The sequence below is a fragment of the Meles meles genome, chromosome Y, assembly GCF_922984935.1.
Source record: "Meles meles chromosome Y, mMelMel3.1 paternal haplotype, whole genome shotgun sequence".
In the NCBI taxonomy this organism is placed as follows: Eukaryota; Metazoa; Chordata; class Mammalia; order Carnivora; family Mustelidae; genus Meles; species Meles meles.
The window spans coordinates 12,463,740-12,488,600 of NC_060088.1; the positions used below are offsets into that span (position 1 = coordinate 12,463,740).

The 24,861-nt window shown below is 36.0% G+C and overlaps 1 pseudogene; it reads right to left on the bottom strand.

Annotated features, from left to right (window-relative positions):
* Positions 1 to 212: 212 nt before the first annotated feature.
* LOC123935791 lies at positions 213 to 6,073 on the bottom strand (annotated as a pseudogene).
* Between the last annotated feature and the right edge of the window lie 18,788 nt (positions 6,074 to 24,861).

A 24,861-nucleotide genomic window follows, 5' to 3' on the forward strand; every position in this document is an offset into this window, starting at 1 on the left:
GCACTTGGTGACGTATGGAAGTGCTGAATCACTATATTGTACACCTAAACCTATAGAATACTGTATATTCATTCATAAATAAACAAAAAATGGGAACTTACCATTTGTGACAACACATATGTATCTAGAGAATCTAATACTAAGTGGAATAAGGCAGAGAAAGGCAAATATGTGATTTGAATTTTACTGTATTGTCTGGATTGATAGAGGTTTCATTTGCTCTCAAATGTTCCAGGGTGGAAAGAGTAAGAGAAAGTACAGGATGCAGAGGTCTGTTTAGTGTAATCTTCATCATCCTTACCTTCGCCGTCAACAGAGAGAGCATACTTGTTTGCAGAACTGAACTTGAAGATGGGTTTTATTCAGGTTTCTTTGGCTCAGGTGCAGATCAGAGTCTTGATCCTTTTCCCCATCTTTCTTTTGTGAAAGTAAGTGGGCTTTTTCCCCTCTGTCTGCTGGACTACAGCTGGAGTTCGCAATTTGGTTTTTTGGGACATTCATCCCACCTTCTTTCTTTTCATATGCTCTTCTTGCTCATCCTTTCTCAGGTGGTTGAGCTGGAACTACTTCCCCCACCACTTGTAGAGTGGTGCTGCCCTTCTGTGCCTGAGCTCTGAGATCAAGCAGGAGAGTTACAATTTTGTTTCACCCAATCATTCTCCTTTGTTGGGGGTGGGGGGGGGGGGAGGCTAGCATTACCTACAGAGGCTGTTCAGATTTGGGAGGCTTACAAGTTGGAGAATGACAGTCTTTGTTTTTATTGGGTGCTTCTTTTTCTAGAGAGTTCACATTCTCTCCTTCGTGCATGTCTGCCAGATGTGGCGGAGGTCCCAGTCTGTGATGAGTCCATTTCTGTGCTGGACCACTCCCATTTTTCAGTCTCTTCATTTTGCCAGCTTAGGTGTCTCTTCCTGGACCGTCGTTCTAGCTTTGGTTTATTTAGCCGGCACTGCAGTTTCTCCGGCTCCTTTCTCAGCCACTCTTCTACTTCTTGGTCTCTGGTAGCTGTGTCAACAGATTTTGCCCCTCCAAAGAAAGAGCCACTCAAATGGACAGGGAAGTGCTAGTAGAGGTTTTAGAGTCAGTTTGGGTCTTTGGGTTGGGGGGACCTCTATTGTCACGTCTACAATCATTCCGAAAGTAATCATCTCTGGAACTCTATGATCGATAGTCTTGTTTATCATACCTGTCTTCATAACAGTCTCTGCTTCCTCTGTAGTTGTCATCCCACCACCAAATGCTCTTCTGACACTGTCAATTCTGGAATCATAGCTTCTGTCATAATCTCTGCTGCCTCAGACATGGTAGTGATCCCAGCCTCCATATCGAACCGTATCTCAGTGTGTGCCATCACAAAATCTATCTCGATACCCATCATGATATTGGTTGAACCATAACAATCTTCATACTTGTATCCAAAGCTATTGTCACCTCCTTGGTAGAGTTACTCATGCTTATCATAAGTTGACAGACACCTAGTCTGGTCATCCCTACTGTTTGATTATCTTGCCTGATAGCTATCAATTGCCACCTAAGGATTCAGCCAGCACATATCGATTTTTTATACAAACTGGTATGTGTATGTCAAATAATGTAAAGGACTCCATGGTAATTTCAAACTACTTTTTGACTCTTCTGTTTTATGAACCATAGATTGATTGACTCTGAGAATTAAGTGTACATACAGAACCAGTTCCATTAGCAAAAACTTAAACAGTATACTTTTTTAGATTTGGCATGATTTATCTTTCTGATACTTTTTCAAACTTAAAATTTGTTTATTTCAAAGAGATGAAAATATTTTATAGTGATTAATTCATTAACTGTGATATCTATCAACTTGGATTTGGGAACTACAACCTATGGCCAAAGATGGCCATGCAAGCTGTTTTCCCATGGCCTTAAGAATAGTTTTCACATTTTTCAATAACTGAAGAAACTCACAAGAATATTATTTCATGGCATGTGAAAATCATATGAGGTTCTAAATTTAGTGTTCATAAATGAACTTTTATTGGCACAATGCTCCAACTCACTTACAACTTGTTTATACCTGCACTTCTGCTGTAATGGCAGGGTTGAGTAGCTGCAATAGAGAATAAATAGCTTCTAAAGATGAAAATATTTACCATTTGACCCATTACAGAAAAAGGTTGCTGCCCTTTAGTATAAAAAAGTTATTGTCAGGAGAATTTAGATACAGGATGAAATGTGTCAGAATGAATTGGTAAGGAATATAAACCTAACAGCAATGAAAGTAAAAATCTTGAGATTAAAGTAAACACACACACACACACACACACACACACATAGACACATTAAAAACCTAAACTTTTCATATTACAAACGGAAGTAGAACAAGAAGTTTGAAAATGTATTTGACAATATCTATGGTAAAAAAATATTCTCTCTGGGCATACTTCTGAAAGCAGAGATATCCAGCTAGTAAGCAATCATTAGCACTTGCTGACTGACTTAAAAGATGAGGGACACCAAATTTAATACTAATCTGACAGTGAACTTTAATATCTAGTGTCTCAAACCAAACATACTTTCAGGGTTCTCTGAAAACGGTGACTATATATTAGTTGAAAAACTTAAAAGTGCTATATCAGCTTCTGAAAAGTTTGCCTATTTCTTTGATTTGGGCCATATTTTAGTCCAAGGCGATTAAACCAAGAACATTAAATCTTCAGTACTTGTTATTGAAGAGAATTACCAGTGATGGACGAGGGACATGGCTAAAGACAATAGTTATCTTTTGTAATTTCCAGTTTGTATATCTCTAATGTTTTATTTTTTAAAAAATCTCTCGGTATAGTACTTTATATATATGATTTACAAATACATCTATGTCTATGTATATTTGTATATATATGATTTACAAATACATCTATGCCTATGTATATTTGTGCTCTTAAGGCATTTATTGGTAGTTGTATTATGTTAATGAAAAAGTCTGGACATTTTTTTGTTTTAGCATTTTTTCATTGCTGTATAAGAAATCACAACAAACTGAGAAGCACAAACAACACACATATAATTTCATACTTTCTTTCCATTAGGAGTCTGAGATTTTTATGAGAGGTTTGTTTAAAGTCTTACAAGCTACAATCAGAATGTTAACTTGGGATATATTCTTATGAGTTTCAGGATTTTCTTCCAAATTTATGTGGTTGTTCATTTCTTGAAACTATAGAGATATGACAGCTTGTTATTTCAAGGACAGCAAGATAGCATCTCTATGACTTAAAGAGAAGGAAGACCTAATCCTTCTTTCACAGAATGCCCAACTGATTTAATCAGGCCCATTGAGGATTGCTTTCCCTTTTGATAACTTGAATGAACTGATTTTTAACCTTAGCTACATCTTCAAAATCCTTTCATCCTTGACATAATGTAATATAATCAAGAAAGTGATGTAATATACCAACTTTTGTCATATTCCTTAGTCATGGTACAACAGATAGAGATGAAATAATAAATGCAATCATAGGAATTATCTACTATAATTGTGCTCAAGAAAAGCATGGCTCCAAGAGTCCAGAGGAGCCACACTATATCTCAGTTTTCCACATACAATCTCTTTGACTGCACAAATAACCTACCTGTCTCTCTTTTAACAATAAACAGAGATTAATCCAACACCTACTTGTGTAAACTAGTATGAAACTATATAAGGTAATATTTATATGGACTATTTGTTAAGTAACAACTGCTCAGTAAGTGTCATATATGCATTAAGTCTTCCTTTTCATGTAATACAAAGATAATGTTGAATATATATATATATTAAATATTGGATCTTAAAGAATAAAGACAAGAGGGGAAAAATATTGTTATAATTGAAATTGTTATAATTGAAAACGCTTACTCTGGTAGTGATTAAGAAGCTAGTTCAATAAATTGTACTTTAACACAATGTACTGTGAAAGTTCCTACATTCAATATACACTATTTGAATTTGTATCTGGACAACAATATTTGCTTAATAATTATGTCCTAATTCATGTGATTATCATCTTTTTAGACTCAAACCACTTGTTTAACCTACAAACTATTTGAACTTGGCAAATATTTGATATACTGAGGCAGTCCTTACCTTCTCCTCAGCTGAAGATATATTCCTTTAATATTCAACCAATAGAGAAATCAAAATGTAAGAATATTTCCCAAAGATCTTGATAAATTATGTGAGACAGGGAACAAATATCAAACCCAGGATCTATAGTTTCTATTTTGAAAAAAAACTTCTTACCCACCTTCTTGCTTCAAGTTAAAAGCCCATAGAAATCTCTTCCTCTATGAAGGGGAGGAGGGAAGAAACAAAACCAAAAACCCAACCAAGACCCTCACAATGTCTCCCCTGCAAAACCAAAACAAAACAAAGCAAAAAACCTAGGACTCTAATTTGCTCACATTCTTGGAAACAAAACCAAAGTCTCCCCTGATTGCAGACTTCCTAATATGCAGAGAACACACATTCTTAAGTTCCCTTGTGTCTCAAAACAATGGGAAGACAGAAATTTTGTCTTCTCACTGTATCGCCATCTTATTCTCCAGAATGGCTTTTGGCCTAGTGATGGGAAAAAGGCCTTCTTACTGAGGAGTCATCTTTAGTGTGACTCCTGTGACTGTGGGCAGTGTGTGGAAAGACCAGGAGATGAAAAATCCTGGGAATAGGGATGAAATTCCTGGAATTCCTAACAAAGCTAGTCAGAGTTCCTATCAGAGTGAATCAGAGAGCTAAGTATCTAAAATTTTATGGAAAAGACAAAAGAGAGGGAAGAAAGAAGGGAGGGAGAGAGAATGACAACACACAGTAATGTCCTAATTGTCAAGTAATGACGTGCCATGCTTACTGCTGCAACCAGATGTTGGTAAATTTCTCATAAAATAGGAAGTTTTTAAAGGGCAGTTGGGACAAAGGGATTCTAGGGTTGGTAGATCATTTTTTGCTTCACAATTTCTGTATATAATTTTCCTATTTTTATCATTAAATAATTAGAGGAAAATAGAATAATAATTCAGAAGCTTCCAAAACTCCAAGTTTTTGACACTGTGGAAATATATATAGACACAAATTGTCTGGACTTTACATGGGCTCCTTTGTTATACATATCTATTTGGAGGGTGTGGAACTGAGACTTCATTTATTCAAGAGACTAATGACACATGTACTTCACATAAGTCACCATTAAATACACAAATGAAATGCAGAGGGATTCTGGGCTTAGGACAATTATGGTCCTATCCCAAGGACTATAAGTCTACAAAACAAGCATTTTTCCAAGCTGTATTGACATGCATACACTTCACTCATTTTCTGGAAAATCAGATCAAAACCATTCAATGGGTTGCATAAATATAAAGAGAACAATAGGACAGAACTGATTGGTAATTCAGAAAATTTGGTTAACTCAATTTCCAGTTTACCAACAGCCTAACCAAAGGCTTCTAGAAGTAGTAAGTCAGTTTTCTGACCCATGCTCATTTTTTCTCTCTCTATTGGAGGAAACACAACCAATCCTATTGCTGTCAGGAAGACAGAATTTCGAGCAACCAGTCAGATGCAGTTTTCTCCTCTGAACTGTATTGGGTTTCACCTGGTGTACTTCCTGTGAATCCTCATTCAGTGGTGTATTTCTCCCCATTCAATTCATCCCTCTTTGTTTTTAGTTTTCAGTAGCAAGAGAGAAGTTTTATTGTTGTCTAAGCTCACCTTTAGGTCTAGATTTTGGGTTTTGTTTTGTTTTATTTTTAAACTGGAAAGAAAGCCATTGTACTTGTGAAAAGGAGAAGATTAGTGGATTAGTAGGGGGTCATATTACCAATGGGTATTGCAAATTGTCATGAACCTGAAAGCAAATATCTTGTGTTACAAGTTTTAGAAATTTGATTACTGCTATTTTATGTCTATTTTTTCCTTCTAAACATTTGTCCGATTTTTGCTGGAAGTAACAACCAATGTTGGAGTCATTTAGGTAGCTGGTCTATGGATGGACTCCTTAGAGCACCTTTGAATACCTGGACAGACAGGTACATTTTGATCTTCATCAATATACTGTGCCATCTTTATGGCTGTTATGGTCCCTGGACTGTTGGGGAAAGGATGCTGAGCCAAAATTCCACCTTACTTAAATGTTTGTTTCCATGAAATGTATCCTAAATGATGGCCTTCAATACTATCTGAAGATGTATCTTGTGGTATGGTCTCTCTTAACAAAGATGCCAGGAAGTGACTCTTTGTTCCCCAGTAATAGCATTTTCCAATTGCTTTTTTAGTTACTCAATTAAAGTTAACAAGAAGTGAAAACTTGTGTGCTCTTCTGCAATGCAGTTTTTTCAGACAGAGCAGAAACACCTGCCCACACATTTTCTACCAACTTGCTAAGAAAGTATTGAAAATAGCAGGCCACAGTATCTGCTCTGCTGCCTGTTATTTGGCTATGAAATAAAAACAAAAAAGTAGTATTGAATTTGCCATTTGAAACTGCAGCATGAAAATAAAAATCCTTGCAATTCTGAAGAATTTCAAAATAAAACCCAGGTGTTAGCTCTGTGGGAAATTGAAGCTACATTTTATTCAACTTTATGTCCCAGACAGAAATGGTAGTGCGAATGTTTGGTGAATGAACAACATTCCTCCTTGTGTTGATGCATCTTCTAACTAAAATGATATCACTTTTAAATTTGAGTAGGGTCCTGGGTGGCTAATATTATTTGTCTGGTTTTAAATTAGGAGAAGTTTAGGAATTGCACATCTTTTCTTCATTTTCTTTTTCTTTTCTTTTATGATTTGGGAGATTTGTTGAGAAAATCTGCCTTCAGCTACTATGGTGACTTGGGAGTGTTAGTTCTCCCTAACTTACAGTTAATATTTGCATTACTATGAGTTGTAATAGCTAAGCATTTCAAAACAACTTATATAATGTAATAATTGATTTAATTAGACTGTACTCCTTGTCTCTGAGGTGAATATGACTAAGTTCTACTTAATCTCAAAACTGGAAATTTAAGGGCCAGAAGTTATCTCTTTCCTAAAATATGTATATCTATATATTCATACAGTAGTTAAATAACTCATCCAGTATGGTAAAAAACAAAATTCAGATTTATTTCTCCTTCAGCTGGGAAACAAAAACCCTTCACATAGATTTGTGTGATTCTTACTTCCTGCAAACCTTAACTTTATTTCCAAGTTCTACAAACTAAAACTCCAATTATAAAACAAAATGAGCCATTTAACTTTGTGATGATGGCAGGATATAAAGAAATTAGATAGTTAATTAAAATCAACTCCACAGTGTTTTTCATAGTGGCTGCACCAATCTACATTTCCACTAATTGTGTATGAGGATTTCTTTTTCTCCACATCCTCACCAACACTTGTTATTTCTTGTCTTTTTGATTCGAGCCATTCTGATTGGTGTGAGGGGATATCTCATTGTTGTTTTGATTTGTACTTCCCTGATGGTGAGTGATGTTAAGCATCTTTCCTGTGTCTGTTGGCCATCTGGATTTCTTCTTTGGAAAAACATCTATCCAGGTTTTTAGTCAATAATATTGTAATAACAGAGTTTGCTGACATATGAAGACTGCTCTTACAGTGCATATTGAATTAATATGTTGTACACCTGAAACTAATATTACATATGTTAATCAGACTTCAATAAAAAAATAAAGACCAGCTACCATTAAAGAATATATACATACACATGTACCTACATGTGTGTATAAACACACATATGCACACATATGCACACACGCACTTATATATATATATATATATAAAGAAGCAAAAGGAAAAAATTGGCAAATTTTTGACCATAAGTGTCCTTTAAAGATTATCTGTGGATTTTTATATGGAGAAAGAAAATTCATTTTTATCATTAAATACTAGACCTATTGCAACATATTTGTGATAAATATGGAAAGGGAATATGACACAATCAGTAAATTTAAAATCATCCTCAGTTGTGTGAAGGTAGTTAAAGAATGCAGCATGAATATTTGACTTCAACAGAAGTCAGACTGCATGAAGAAATTAACATAATGTGACAGTAAGTAGAGGCAAATGAAGAGATACATATCTGGGAATCACCAAGTAAATGAGAATTGAAAGTAATGCTGATTTTTTCCCTTGTGCTTAGAAAATGTTGGAAGTTATTTAAGAATCACCAGTTCTCTCACAGTATGTTGGAGATGGGAAAGATTGATTTCTGCATAATAACCCACTGCATGCCTAAGAGTATTTCAGGTCTTGGGGACACATAGCAATTAAAATGTTCAGACTTCCTGTCCTCAAGGAGGTTGCAATCTGGGTAGGGGACACTGACATAAAACAAAGAAATATAAATTATTTTCTTTATTCCTTGTTTAATGCTTTATGCTTTAGAATACATTCTCTGTATGGTGAGGATTGTGGATGACTTTTTAAAAGCAGAATTTATTAAATAAACATGTGTTTGCCATGCCTCCAAGCAGGATTTCTCTTAGAATCAGTTCCTGGAAGCTTCCACTTTGTCCCACTTTCCCTGAAACACACACGTGTGCAAACACAATGTTCACATTCCTCTGACATACTCTGCATCCAACCCCATATTTGCACTAGCTAGGAGTGCTGGGTATTTATAGATCACACTTCATACCTAAAATTTTGCAACCTCTCCCTTACCCATTTTGCAATTTGAGGTCCAATTGGACAGTTCAATTCATATGTGAATCCCTCCCGAATGATCAACCTATATGAATGCTCAATAAATATGTATGAAATATATTAATAAACAAATGAATTAATTATAAGTGGTTATAGTTCATCCAATTGCCAGTATTATCTAGGGCTTTACCATATATTAGCAAACATTTTCAGTAAAGAAATAGTGATTATTGTAGAGTTAGCAAGTTATGTATTTCTGATGGAATAATTCAACTGTGTAATTGTGCTATGAAAACACCCATAGACAATAGGTAAATTAATTGGTAAATTGTATGTCAACTCTCTATATATGTATCATATATGTATTTATATGTGTGTTTATGTATAAAATACATATCTGTATAAAAGTATATATAAGTGTATGTATATATATAAGTATACATATATAAATAAATATATATTTTTAAGGTATTTTTTGGACCAGGTTTGGCACCTAATTTGGTAAGTCACTTATATGCCTTGCTTTGTATAGCCTTCTAATGTCCTTAGAGGTAGATATTATTTCTTTCTTGCATCTAAAGAACCAGAGGTGCTGGGGTGAAAAATTAGTTCCAGGTGGTATAGTGAGGTCTGGCTACTCCAGAGCCTATATTTTAAGAACAATGTTTTCCAAAATTAGATCTCCTTCTCCCCACCAAAAATGTAGAAATAAGAAGATACTTGTCAATTGGGAAAGGCTGAGAAATCAAAGATGACCAGCAAAATGTTTCTCTGGAATACAGATGAACAATTAACATCAACAAGAAATAAGTTTAAGATGAGGGATAAAGCATTATGTTTCTTTGCCATTTGGCAATGTGGAACTTTCAAGTAACTTGGAAGAAAACAATCTCAATATGATGTAAATTTTAAAATATTCTCAGCCCCTTTCTTGGCACAGAGTACATTAATGTCCTGAGCTGTCTGTACTTTTTGGACCAGAAGTCATCCGACTTCTGTCAGTGAGTGGGTGCTCATAAAAATGTAATGGTCAGCATTTATTGAGTGCCTTCTGTGCAAAATGAGCTGGGCAATGACATTACACACTTAGTCTTAGTCAAATGACACTTTAGTCAAAAATTAGCCTTTAGTCTCCATCAGTGATAATCCTTGATTAAGCAAATAAAGAAACTATGTAAGATTTCTGCCTGTGTTTTCCTGGTAGTAGCATGTTAATCTTGATCTTTTAGAGAAAGTAAGTCATTTTGACATTAGAAGAATTTTTACTATTTTATTCTTTTTTGTGTGTTTCACAATTTTAAAAAAATCTTTTAATTATTTCCTGCTTTTATCTCCCCATTCTTTCCCACCTTTATTTCAGTGCTGCCAAGCACAATATCCTATAAAAAGTATAAAACATAAAAATAAAACATATCAAAATATCTTTAATCATAAAGGATAAGGTCAGGGAAGTTAAAACAAGTTTGGATTTATACATTCATTTGGAGTAATTTTCCCTCGCAACAGGGAAATAAGCCCTGTGTTGCTAGGCTAGAGCATGCAATGTTGAAAATTCTTCATGACTCACTTTGACATGTGTTTATTTCTATCTTTTAACAATGGAGTTAAACATAATGAACCAAAAAAAGACATGGCTCTATCATGCAAGGTACCTGAGATTTCATCTTGATTGTCATTCCACTCATGGCTCCGTGGGAAAATTAATTGGTCTTTCCGTATCTCAGTTTCCTCTCTTTAAGATGTGCATGATGATACTTAGTAGTAGTAAATACAGTCAATAAGATTTTATTCTTATGATATAGCAAGATCTCCTGCTTATTACAAACAATTGGTAAAGGGAATTTTGAAGTCATGCAGATTTTAGAGAGCTGAGATAGATCTTAGTAGACCCAACAACTCACTTTAAACAAAACAAAACTGAGGCTCAGAAGATGTAAGGGACATTTAGCAGTTTAGACACAAAGCTGGTTTGTTTTATTTTTTTTTTTAAATCAAAGCTTTTCAAATGTTTCACAATTTTTCAATGATATACTCTAAAGCATATTTTCTTATTACCTTACATAAGACAATGATTAAGACATGTCAACAATCAGCTCTTGTAATATAATTGCCAGCTAGCCATATATTAAGAGTATACCATAAAAAGAAAATGGGCATATTGCATGAGTGGAAAAGGAGCAAAGAAGATATATAATACTAAACATTCACTAAAACTGTTCAAGTCTACTATTGAAGAAATGAAAAATGAAATAAAATACCCTTTTTACCTATGAAAGATTTATGGGAAATGGAAGAGGATTTAGTCTTATAAACTGTTGGTTGAAGTATAAATTCTTCCAATTAAAAGGCAATATGAAGAGTGAGATGGCAAATTAAGTAGACAAGTTCTTGTTAGTTTTTGTTTTTCTTAAGAAAAGAAAAAATAAACTGTCAAAACTGAATTTGCCAGAGCTCTGGAAAATAGTCAAACCTTTACAGCAATGAAGAAAATGTGCATTAAAATAAGCCCATATTCATAATGGCTGAAAAGTTATGTGGCATTTTTACTCCCCCTTGGCCCAGCCTGGTCCTTGGTCTTGAAGTAGTGACAACCATGTTCCTATTTCACTCCTTTGAACTGCAGGAAACAGAACAGACTCTTTTTACAAATTATGGTGAATATGTATTCAAACCCTGCTAGAGGATACCTGAAAATTTGGTGCAGGCACAAGTATATGTTTTGGCTAACTCAGAACTCAAGCAATTCTGTTGATAAAATGTTCAAGGCAGACTACAGACCCACAGATAACAGCCTCAAAAGATTACAAGTGGAGACATACAGGAGACAACTTAATGTCTCTGGGAGAAGCTAGAATGTGACTTTTGGAGAAATTAAATCATTCCAAGGCACCCACACAGGAATTTAGAAAACCATACTCAGGCTCTGCAAGATGTGTATACAGAAAAACCTGAGATGATATTAAACTTTCATCTCAGGCTGAACCTTGGGTTCAGGGAAAGTATAGGTAAGTGTGGGAAGTGTGCCTCAGTAACAATCAATCTCTGAAGAGTGGGAGGCCTCCTGTTACTCAAGGAAATCCTGTCAGAAATTGACTGAACACAAGTTAAAGTAACATAGATGTCACTGATAGCACATGACAATATTCTTTGATAAAATGGCCTGGAAAACTCTCAAGATTAACTCAGATGATTTCAAAAGTAATAATTTTTTAAATCCTTGAAAATTCTGGGGAAGAAAGAAATTGTGATTTCCACGGTTATCATATTACAAAAGTCAAATGCTCCTTTTTCAGAGGAAAAAAAAAGTAAATTATAGTACATACCAAAAAAATTATGAATACTTAGGGGAGGAGCTAAGATGGCAAAAAGTAGGAGGAACCTAGGCTTGCCTTGTTCCTTGAACTCAGCTAGATAAATATCAAGTCATCTGGAAGGACTGACAGAACCAACTGCACAGCTAGAGGAAGAGAAGAGGGCCACATCATGGACGGTAGGAGATGCAGAAACATGATTTGGGAGAGAAACAGATCGTGGGTGTTATGGAGGGGAGACAACCCTGGTCTTGGAGAGATGGGGTAAGAAAGAGAAAAAGAGGGAGAGAAATAGAAGCACACAGAAGATTGCACAAGGAAAACACTTTCCCCGAAATACTGATTGGGAAAATGAGAGGAACTGATTTTTGTGAGTTTTTTACAACCAGCTGGTGTGAAAGACTGGAGTATTAGAGGTCTGCAGCATGGCTGATGTGGAGCCATGGGGCACTGCAGTGTCCCTGTGGAGAAGGAGAGCAGAGAGCATGATTTCAGGATCCCCTGGATACATGGGAGAGATGGTGTGCCTTCCTTGGAGTGTATCAGAGAGAGGTGGATTTGTCTCTCTGGGGACAAAGGAGCTGGTGAGTGCCATTTCTCCCACCCACCACTCAGCATAAGCTAACTTCAGTAAGCAGCACAATGCCAACAGTGGCAGCTTAAATCGCTTACACCAAGCCCTGGTCTCTGTGCTCTGCTGATGCTGCTTTTCTCAGGTCCCTACTCCAGAAGAACAACCCCCTTACACATACCATATCTACTGACCACAGAGTTCTGCAGAGTTTTAGCCCTAGTGGATATAGCATCAGGTCTCTTTTAACAAGCAGACCAGAACACATCTGGTTAAAACTCAACACAGTCTGGCCTAGGTCCAAACACTCCCCACCATAGGCAAGGAGAAACCCTGCAGAGGACTGACCTGAAAAATAGACCAATCAAAATACAACAGCAGAGTGCACACAGAGACATGTATTCACCAAAGGCATGTCCTGAAGCACCAGGCCTCATGACCTCTTCTTAAAAAGCCATTACTCTCAAGAGCTGAAACATAACAGGTTTTCCTAACACACAGAAGATAGAGACCTGGACAAGATGCCAAGACAGAGGAATTCATTGCAAAAGAAAGAACAAAAAGGGATCTATCTGAAATAGATATAAGTAATATGCTTGAAACAGAATTTAAAGCAACAATCATAAGGATACAGGCTGGGTTTGAGAAAAGCATAGTAAACACCAGGGAGTCCCTTACTGCAGAAAAAAAAGACCTAAAGGCTAGTCAGGCCAAAACAGAAAATGTTGTAGTCACAATGAGAAGCTGATTGGATGCAATGACCGCAAGTGATGGATGAAGCAGAAGAAGCAATCTGTGATATAGAAAAAAAATTATGGTAAATAATGAAGCTGAAAGAAGAAGGAAAGAAAACTATGGGATTACAAATGTAGACTTAGGGAACTCAGCAACTCCATAAAGTGTAATAACATTCATATCACAAGTGTCCCAGAAGAAGAAGAGAGGAAAACATGGGTGGAACTTTAATTTTAGGAAATTATAGCAAAAAGCTTCCCTTATCTGGGACAGGCATTCAAGTCTAGGAGGCACAGGGAACTCCCATCAAAATCAATAAAAGCAGCCCACACCAAGACAAAGTATAGTTAAATTTGCAAAATGTAGAGATGAAGAAAAATCCTAAAAGCTGCAAGGAGAAAGAAGTCCCTAACTTATAAGGGGGGGGGACAAATAAGGTTAGCAACATATCTGTCCACAGAGACCTGGCAGGCCAGAACAGAGGGACATAAATATATTCAATGTGCTGAATGAGAAAAAAATATGCAGCCAAAAATGCTCTATACAGTAAGGCTGTCAGAATAGCAGAAGAGATAAAGTGTTTCCCAGTCAAAGAAAAACTAAAAGAATTTGTGACCACTAAACCAGCCCTGCAAGAAATTTAAAGGGAACTCTTTGGGAGAGAGGAGCCAAAAGCCACAGAGACTAGAACAGAACAGAGAACATCTCCAGAAACAACGACTTAACAAAATAAATAATACCAAGGCACTAAATTCACATCTAGTAGTAATCACTCTGAATGTAAATGGACTAAATGCTCCAATCAAAAGACATAGGGTGTCAGAATGGATAAAAACAAAACAAAAAAAAACAAGACCCATCTTTATGCTGCCTAAAAGAAACTCCTTTTTTAAAATTATTACTATGTTCTGTTAGCCAACATATAATACATCATTAGTTTTTGATGTAGTGTTCAATGTTTCATTAGTTGTGCGCAACACCTGGTGCTCATCACAACACGTCCCCTCCTTAATACCCATCACTCAGTTACTCCAACCCTTCACCTCCCTAGAAGAGACTCATTTAAGACCTAAAGACACCTGCAGATTGAGAGTGAGGGGATGGATAAATTAGCATTTATCATGCTAATGAATGTCAAAAGAAAGCTGGAGTAGTCATACTTATATCAGAAAAACTAGATTTTTAAAAAAGATTTTATTTATTTATTTGACAGAGAAAGAAATCACAAGTAGGCAGAGAGGCAGGCAGAGAGAGAGGGGGAAGCAGGCTCCCTGCTGAGCAGAGAGCCTGATGCAGGGCTCAATCCCAGGACCCTGAGACCATGAACTGAGCTGAAGGCAGAGGCTTAAGCCTCTGAGCCACCCAGGTGCCCCCCAAAATGAGATTTTTAAATGAAGATTGGAAAAAAGATGAAGAAGCCCACTCTATCATAGTAAAGGGAGTCTATCCAACAAGGAGATCTAACAATTGTTAATATTTATTCCCCCAACTTGGGAGCACCCAAATATATAAAATAACTAATAACAAACATAAAGGAAATCACTGATAATAATACAATAATAGTCCAATAATGGACTTTAGCACCCAACTTACAGCAATGGACAGATCATCTAAGCAGAAAATCAACAAGGAAACAATGGCCCTAAATGGCACACTAGACTGGAAGGACTTAACAGATACGTTCAGAACACTCCATCCTAAAGCAGCAGAATATTCTTTTCAAGGGCACATGGGACATTCTTCAGAAGAGATCACATACTTGATTACATATCAGACCTCAACAAGTACAAAAAGATCAGAAACTTTCCATGCATATTCTCAAACTACAACACTATGACAATTGAAGTCAAGCACAAGAAAAAAAAATTTAGAAAGACCACAAGTACAATAAATGGTCAACCCAGGAAATTAGAGAAGAAATTAAAAAAAAAAAAAAAAAGAAAGAAAGAAATGATAATGAAAATACATTGATCCAAAACCTTTGGGATGCAGCAAAAGTGGTCCTAAGAAGGGAATATATAGCAATATAGTTGTATCTCGAGAAGCAAGAAAAATCTGAAATAAATAAATGAACTTTACACCTAAAAGAGTTAGAAGAAGAACAACAAATGAAGCCTGAAGCCAGCAAAGGGAAGGAAATAATAAGGATTAGAGCAGAAAGAAATGATAAAGAGAAAACAACAATAACAAAATGCTGTAGAATAGATAATAGAAACCAGGAGCTGAGTCTTTGAGAGAACTAATAAAATTGTTAAACCAGACATGTGAAAAAGAAAAAAGACAGAACCCAAATAAAATTAATGTGAGAGGAGAGATCACAACCTACACCACAGAAATACAAAGAATTATAAGAGAATATTGTGAAAAATTCTATGCTAACAACTTGGCCAATCTGGAAGAAATGGATAAATTTCTAGAAACATAGAATTTAGAAAATTCTATTCACTATCAAAACTGAAACAGGAAGAAACAAAATACTTGAGGAGACCAATAACCAGCAAAGACATTGAATTGGCAATCAAAGATCACCCAACAAATAAAAGTCCAGGGCCAGATGGCTTCCCAGAGGAATCCTACCAAAGATTTAAAGAAGAGCTAACACCTATTCTCAAACCATTCCAAAATAACAGAAATGGAAGGAACACTTCCAAACTCACTTAGTGAAGCAAGCTTTGCCTTGTTTTCTCAAGCCAAAAACTGCACTAAAAAGGAGAACTATGGGTCAATATCCCCATCGAGCATGAGTCCAAAAAAGTCTCAACAACATACTAGCAAATCAAACCCAACAGTACATTGAAAGAATCATTCACCACAATCAAGTGGGAATCGTTCATAACAATCAAGTGTGGTTCAATATTCACAAATCAACCAATGTGACACACCACATTAATAAAGGAAAAGATAAGAGCCATATCATCCTCTCAATAGATGCAGAAAAAGCATTTGACAAAGTATAGCATCTGTTCTTGATGAAAACCCTTAACAAAGTAGGGATAAAGGCAACATTTCAACATGTGGCCACAAGACCCACAGCTAATATCATCTTCAATGGGGAAAAACAGAGCTTTCCTCTATGTTTACGAACAGGACAGGGATGTCCATTCTCACCATATTGTTATTTGACATAGCCTCCACAATCAAACAACAAAAAAGAAATGAAAAGCATCCAAATCAGCAAGGAAGAAGTCAAACTTTCACTCTTCACAGAAGACATGAGACTCTATGTAGAAAACCCAAAGACTACACCAAAATGTTGGTAGAAACTGATACACAAATTCACTAAAGTTTCAGGATACAAAATCAATCTACAAGAATATTTTGCATTTCTATACACCAATAATGAAGAAGCAGAAAGAGAAAATCAAGGAATTGGGGCACCTGGGTGGCTCAGCCATTAATTGTCTGCCTTCAGCTCAGGTCATGATCCCAGAGTCCTGGGATCAAGCCCCACATCTGGTTCCTTGCTCAGCAGGAGGCCTGCTTCTCCCTCTTCCACTCCCCCTGATTGTGTTCCCTCTCTCACTCTGTGTGTGTGTGTGTGTGTGTGTGTGTGTGTGTGTGTGTGTGTGTGTTAAATAATAAATAAAATCTTTTTTTAGAAAAGGGAAAAAAAAATCAAGGAATCAATCCCATTTACAACTGCATCAAAAACCATAAGATACCTAGAACCAAACCTAAATAAAGAGGTAAAAATGAAATCTGAACTCTGAAAACTATAGAATACTTTTACTGAAAGACATTGAAGATGACACAAAGCAATGGAAAAACACTCCATGGTCATGGATTGGAAGTACAAATATTGTCCAAATATCTCTACTTCCCAAAACGATCTGCACAGCTGATGTAATTCCCTATCAAAATACCAACAACATTTTTCACAGAGCTACTCCAAACAATCCTAATATTTGTCTGGCACTGCAAAGACCCCAAATAGCCAAAGCAATCTTGAAAAAGCAAAGCAAAGCTGGAGGCATCACAATGCCAGATTTCATGTTATATTACAAAAGTGTAGAGATCGCAACAGTATGGTACTGGCACAAAAACAGACACATAGGTGGTGAAACAGTATAGAAAAACCCAGAAACAGACCCTCAACTCAATGGTCAACTAATCTCTGACAAAGCAGGAAAAAATGTCCAATGGAAAAAAGACAGTATCTTCAACAAATGGTGTGGGAAAACTCGACAGCCACATGCAGAAGAATAAAACTGGGCCACTTTCTTACATCATACACAAAAACAAATTCAAAGTGGATGAAAACCCTAAATGTGAGCAGGAAACCATCAAAATCCTGAAGAGAACGCAGGCAACAACCTCTTTCACATCAGCGGTAGCAACTTCTTGACACATCTCTAAAGGCAAGAGAAAGAAAAGCAAGCTTCATCTAGATAAAAAGTTTCTGCCCAGAGAAGAAAACAATTAACAAAATCAAAATCCAACCTTTAAAGTGGGAGACAGACAACATGACTAGACACTTTCCCAAAGAAGACATCCACATGGCTAGCAGATATATGGAAAGATGCTCAACATCATTCATCATCAGGGAAATGAAAATCAAAACTACACTGAGACATCATCTCACAAATGTCACAATAGCTAAAGTTGAAACATAAGAGAGAACATGTGTTGGTGAGGCTTCAGAGAAGGGGGAACCTTCTTACACTGTTGGTGAGAACGTAAACTGGGGCACTCTGGAAAACAATATGGAGCTTCCTCAAAAAGTTAAAAATAGAACTTCCCTATGATCCAGCAATTGCCCTACTAAGTATTTACTCAAAGGACACAACAATACTTATTCAAAGAGACACGTTGTGTCAGCAGTGTCTCTTTAAATAAGTATAGATAGCATAATCAATGATGGCCAAATTATGGAAAGAACCCGACTGTCCATGGACTGAAATGGATAAAGAAGCAGTATATACATACAAGGGAATATTATTCAGCCATCAAAAGAATTAAATATTGCCATTTGCAACAACATGAACGGAACTAGAAGGTATTTAGTAAGCAAAATAAGTTAGTCAGAGAAAGACAAATACCATATGATTTTACTCATATGCAAAAAAGAGGAACATGAATGGGGGGGAGAGACAGGTAAATCATAAAAGAGACCTTTAACTATACAGAACAAAATGAGGGTTAATGAGGGATGGTGGGCACAGGGATGAGTTAAATGGATAATGGATATTAAGGAGAGCACTTGTGATGAACACTGGGTGGTGGATGTAAGTGATGAATCACTTACATGATGAATCACAATTCTACTACTTAAACTAAAATTACACTATATGTTAACTAACTGGAATTTATTTATTATTTATTTTTATTTTTTTAGCTAGCTGAAATTTAAATTAAAAACTAGAAAAAGAAAACATAATAAAAAATAAATCAAAAAAGAAAGATACCACTTAATAATTTACCTTCAAGTAACTGCATGTTTTCGTAGACACCCTTTACCAGATTGGGCAAGTTCTTTTTTACATCAAGTGCTTTTTTGTTTCTAGTGCCCTAATCATAATATATCTATATTCTGTTCATGTAGTTAATTTCATTAATTCTAATATTAAACCAAATTCGTATTGCTGAAGTTGACCTTAAATGACTATGATTTATAAGTTATTTTTAAAAGTCTGACTGCCCATGTTGGTGCTTATCCTTTTAAACTGTACTGTATATATAATAATATTATATATGAAAAAATAATTCTGCAATTAAAAAAACAGCTCTATCCTGTCTGTCTGCAAGTGCAACTGTCCCACTCCTACATCCATTTCACTCTCCGGTGGAGGTCATTAACTTGCATAATATGGAGGAACCAAGAGTGCCACTTCCTCATTGTAGTACAGACAATGCAGGCCCCCTAGCTGTTGTGAAACAGCACTGAGCTTCACAACAGGAAGTAAAATCCACAACCAGTAAATAAAGCCCTTCCTTCCCTTTTCTTATGCCTCAGAACTTCCCCCTTGTTAGTTCCAAATCCTTTTACAGATGGTTACTTTGGAGTGTGAATTTTCTTCTGATTTTAACTCTTTTATAAGTTCAAACAAATAAGGCTTCCATCATTTACCTCTCATTTTATGTTAAAAGTAACCATAAGGAAAGCAATTATTTTCAGAAAAGGTTGAAACTACAGTAAAGAGGCCCATTTCTCCATGCATGTCTTATTTGTCCAATCTGTCAACATCATTTTTTCCTTCAGTGAGAATTTCCATTTCAATTTACTCCGATACACTCTATTCACCAAACTTGGCAGCCTAAATCAGGCAATAGTATTTTGGTTATGAATCTCTGCAAACAAACATGATAGAAAGTATAAGAAAGGGCATAAGTAGATTGGCAATTACAGTTCATGCCAGGGATAGGGTAAAAATACCAATTTGCCTATCATTACATGTGAAGAGGAGTTAAGAAGTTTCTTGAAAATGTTTACAACCAAAAAAACATCTCATTCCTTTGTCTAGGAATATAATCATTCTTCTAATATTACTTTTCTATCAATATTCTAGTTTAGTTTTCTATTGCTGTTGTAACAAATGAGCAGAAACTAAGTGACTTTAATCAATACAGATTTATAATCTTAGAATTCTGAAAATCAGAAGTCAGACATGAATCTTGCAGGACTACGATCAAGATTGTTGGCAGAATAGTATTCCATAGAATAGAATAGAATAGAAGAATAGAATAGAATAGAATAGAATAGAATAGAATAGAATAGAATAGAATAGAATAGAATAGAATAATAGAATTCATGGACTTAGAATCCATGTCTTTTCCCTTTTCCAGCATCTAGAGACCACCTGCATTAAAACTCTTTTTTAAAAACTCTATTTTTTGAGCCAGCAACAGCAATTCAAGTCCTTCCCACACTGCTGTCTCCTCGTTCTCTCTTCCATGGTTACATCCATCCTCTCCACTTTAAAGAACCTTGTAGTTACATTAGACCTACCCAAATGCTCCAAATAAACTCTCTAAGGTCAAGTCATTCTGCTACTTTTGGATGTAGTGTTCTCTGTATGTCTATTAAATCTCTTTGGCCTAACGTGATCTTCAAAGACAGTTCCCTTTTTCTCTTCTCAATGATCTATCCATGGACGAGAGTGACTTAAAGTCCTTTACTACTATCATGTTACAATCAATTTTTTCCTTTATGGGTGTTAACATTTGCTTAATCTACTTAGGTGATCTATGCTGGGTGCATAGTTATTTATAATTGCTAAAGTTGTCTTGGGTCGATCCATTTATCATTATATAATGCAGTTTTGTTTCTTGTTAGTCTTTCTTTTAAAGATTTAAAAAATTTTTTAATTTGACACTGAGTGAGAGAGCATAAACAGGAGTGGGAGGAGAGGCAGAGGGAGAGAGAGAAGCAGACAACCAGCTGAGCAGGGAACCTGATAGGGGTTCAATCCCAGGATCCTAAGATCATGACTTGAGACAAAGACAGATGTTTAACTGGTTAGTCATTTTTCTATTGTCTTCTATTGTGTATTGTTGGTATAAATGTTATTACCCATCTTTTTCTTTTTCTTGCCTTCATTTTCATGAAATATTTTATTTTCCATCCCCTCACTTTTATTTTGCATATGTCTTTGGTTTCCAATGAGTCTCTTCTAGATTGTTTTTTTTTTTTAGCACTTGTCTGTTCCTTTCTTGTCTTGCTCTGTTTCATTGTGTTTTGATGGTTTTATTTAGTATTATGTTTGGATTCCTTTTTAAAAATATGTCTATTATTATACTTTGATTGCCTTTCATTTTGGCATCTCTATTAAAATTTTTTTGGGTTTGTGGTTATCCATGGTTTATATGCAATATAGTGAACATTTAGCAGTCTATATCAAATTAATGGTCATTCATAAAGCTGCATTTTTATTTTTTCCATCTTTTATGTATATAATGTCATATTTTATATCTTATTAGTTTGTGTGCCCCTTAATTAATTATTGTAAATGTAATTCATTTTGCTACTTTTGTCTTTTAACTTTCATACTAGGGTTATATGTGATTGACCTACTACCTTGAGTATGGTTTGCTTTCACCAGGAATTTTTTTCTTTTTATAATTTTCTTCTTTTAGATTACAACCTTTCCATTTGAAAATTTTCCTTTAACATGTCTCTTTTTAAAATATTATTTATTTATTTATTTGACAGAGAGAGAGTGAGAGAGGGAACACAAGCAGGGGGAGTGGGAGAGGGAGAAGCAGGCTCCCTGCTGAACAAGGAGCCCAATGCAGGACTTGATCCCAGGACCCTGGAATCATGATTTTGAACAGAAGGCCGATGGTTAATGACTGAGCCACCCAGGCACCACTCCTTTAATATTTCTTTAATGGTGGTGTAGTGGTGATAAACTTTTTTTTTTTTTTTTTTTAAAGTCTGGGAGACTCTTTATATCTCCCTCACTTCTGAGGAAGCACTTTGCCTGAAGAATATTCTAAGTTGTAGGATTTTTTTTCTTTTAGCAATTTGTATATAACATGCCACTCTCAGATGGCCTGCAAGTTTTCTGCTGAAAATCACCTTATAGTCTTATGGGAAGACTAGAGAGAGAGAAAAAAAAGAGAATTATGGGAATTCCTTTGCAGGTAACTATTTCTTTTCCTCTTGCTGATTTTGTTTTTCTCTCTTCATTTAAAATTTTAGGCATTTATATTATTATGTATCTTGGAGTGCCTGGGTGGCTCAGTCAGTTGAGTATCTGATCCTTGGTTTTCTCTCAGGGTCATGGGATGGAGCCCTTGTCATACTCTGCACTCAGTGGGGAGTCTGCTTCTCTCCCTCCCTCTCTCTCTCCCTCTCAGCTCGCTTGAGCAGAGTGGGAGAGAGTGTGTGCAGAGAGAGAGCAGAGTGTGTGCTCTCTTTCTCTCTCAAAAAACAAACAAATCTTAACATAAACAATCAAACAATGTATTATGCATGTTGTGTAGATCTTCTGGGGTTTATCTTGTTTGAATTTTGTGCTTCCTGGACCTGCACATCTGTTTCCTTCCCTCAGTTCAAGGAAGTTTTCAGCTATTATTTCTTCAAGTAGTAAGTTATGTGCTTCACTCTCTTTTCTCTCTGGACCCTTATAACATTAGTGTTATTACCTGTGGCATTATCCAAGAAATCCCTTAACCTGTTCTCATTTTTAAAATTCTTTCCTATTTTTTTTTTCTCTCCAGCTTGGTTGTTTTCCATTACCCTGTTTCATAGCTCACTGGTTTGTTCTGCACCTTCTAATGTGCTATTCATTCTTTCTAGTGTATTTTTCATTTCAATTGTATACTTTACTTCTTATTTTTTTTCTATTAAAAAAATCTTTTTGTTGAATTTCTCACTGAGTTCACCCATTCTCTAAAGTCCAGAGACCATCTTTATGTCTCTTTCATCTCTATCAGGTAGATTGCATTTAAAAAATATTTTTGTTTTGTTCTCATATGTAACTTAACTTTTGCATATGGTATATGCATTAGGTCAGTAGTATGCAACAAATATAAGCCACATATGTCAGCTATATCTGTCATTTTTAAACTTTCTGGTAGCCATATTAAAAAAAGATAAAGAGTCATAGCCTCAGTTGGTTAAGCAACTAACTCTTGATTTTGGCTCAGGTCATGGTCTTATGGTCATGAGATTGAGCTCCAAGCCAGGATCTGCACTGAACATAGAGCGTTCTTAAGATCCTCATGTGGCACCTGGGGGCTCAGTCACTAAGTGTCTGCCGTCAGCTCAGGTCATAATCCCAAGGTCCTGGGATTGAGACCCACATCAGGCTCTCTGCTCAGCAGGAAGTCTGTTTCTCTCTCTCTCACTCCCCCTGCTTGTGTTCCCTTTCTTGCTGACTCTTTCTCTGTCAAATAAATAAATAAAATCTTAAAAAAAAAAAAAGGATTCTCTCTCTCCTTCTTCTGTCCCTCCTCCCAACATGTGCTTGCTCTCAAAAAAAAAAGTTAAAAAGATACCAAATGTGTTTTAAGAATCTATTATGTTTAATCAAGTGTGTGAAAATATAATTTCAATCTTTATTTTTTATTTTTATTTTTTATTTATTTGTCAGAGAGAGTGAGAGAGACCTAGCAGAAGCAGGGGGAGCAGCAGGCCAAGAGAGAAAAGGAGAAGCACCTTCCCTACTAAGCAAGGAGCCCAATGTGAGGCTCAATCTCAGGACCCCGGGATCATCATGACTTGAGCTGAAGTCAGACACTTTCCCACTGAGCCACCCAGGTACCCCAACATATTCTTTAAAATACTTTACATATTCTTTACCATACCTGTCTTTTAAAACTCCTTAGGGAATTTGTTATAGTTGAATACTATCATTTATATTTGTGCTTTTTTTTTTAAACATCACATGTTACAACAAAATTTTTAAGTTGCAGCTTCAGATTAATAGTTAACTATTATTTTATACATTCAGTTTATTTACTTTTCCTTTACAAGTTTTTATTTAAATTCCAGTTAGGTAACATACAATGTAGTATTAGTTTCAGGTGTAGAATTTAGTGATTCATCATTTACATACAACACCTACTGCTCATGACAAGTATCTTCCATAATATCTGTCACCCATTTAACCCTTCTGCCATCCACCTATTCTCCATCAGTATGTTCTCTATGGTTAAGAGTCTTTTTCTTATAGACTGAAAATGGATGAAGGACCTCAATGTGAGAAAGGAATCCATCAAAATCCTTGAGGAGAACACAGGCAGCAACCTCTTCGACCTCAGCTGCAGCAACATCTTCCTAGGAACATCGGCAAAGCAAGGGAAGCAAGGGCAAAAATGAACTATTGGGATTTCATTAAGTTCAAAAGCTTCTGCACAGCAAAGGAAACAGTTAACAAAACCAAAAGACAACTGACAGAATGGGAGAAGATATTTGCAAATGACATATCAGATAAAGGGCTAGTGTCCAAAATCTATAAGGAACTTAGCAAACTCAACACCCAAAGAACAAACAATCCAATCCAAGAAATGGGCAGAGGACATGAACAGACATTTCTGCGAAGAAGACATCCAGATGGCCAACAGACACATGAAAAGGTGCTCCACATCACTTGGCATCAGGGAAATACAAATCAAAACCACAATGAGATATCACCTCACACCAGTCAGATGGCTAAAATTAACAAGTCAGGAAATGACAGATGCTGGCGAGGATGCGGAGAAAGGGGAACCCTCCTCCACTGTTGGTGGGAATGCAAGCTGGGGCAACCACTCTGGAAAACAGCATGGAGGTTCCTCAAAATGTTGAAAATAGAACTACCCTATGACCCAGCAATTGCACTACTGGGTATTTACCCTAAAGATACAAACATAGTGATCCGAAGGGGCACTTGTACCCGAATGTTTATAGCAGCAATGTCTACAATAGCCAAACTATGGAAAGAACCTAGATGTCCATCAACAGATGAATGGATAAAGAAGAAGTGGTATATATACACAATGGAATACTATGCAACCATCAAAAGAAATGAAATCTTGCCATTTGCGACGACGTGGATGGAACTAGAGGGTATCATGCCTAGCATGTGAACAGACAATAAACAAGTGTATAAATCTAAAAAAAAAAAAAAGTCTTTTTCTTGGTTTCCTTTCCCTTTTTT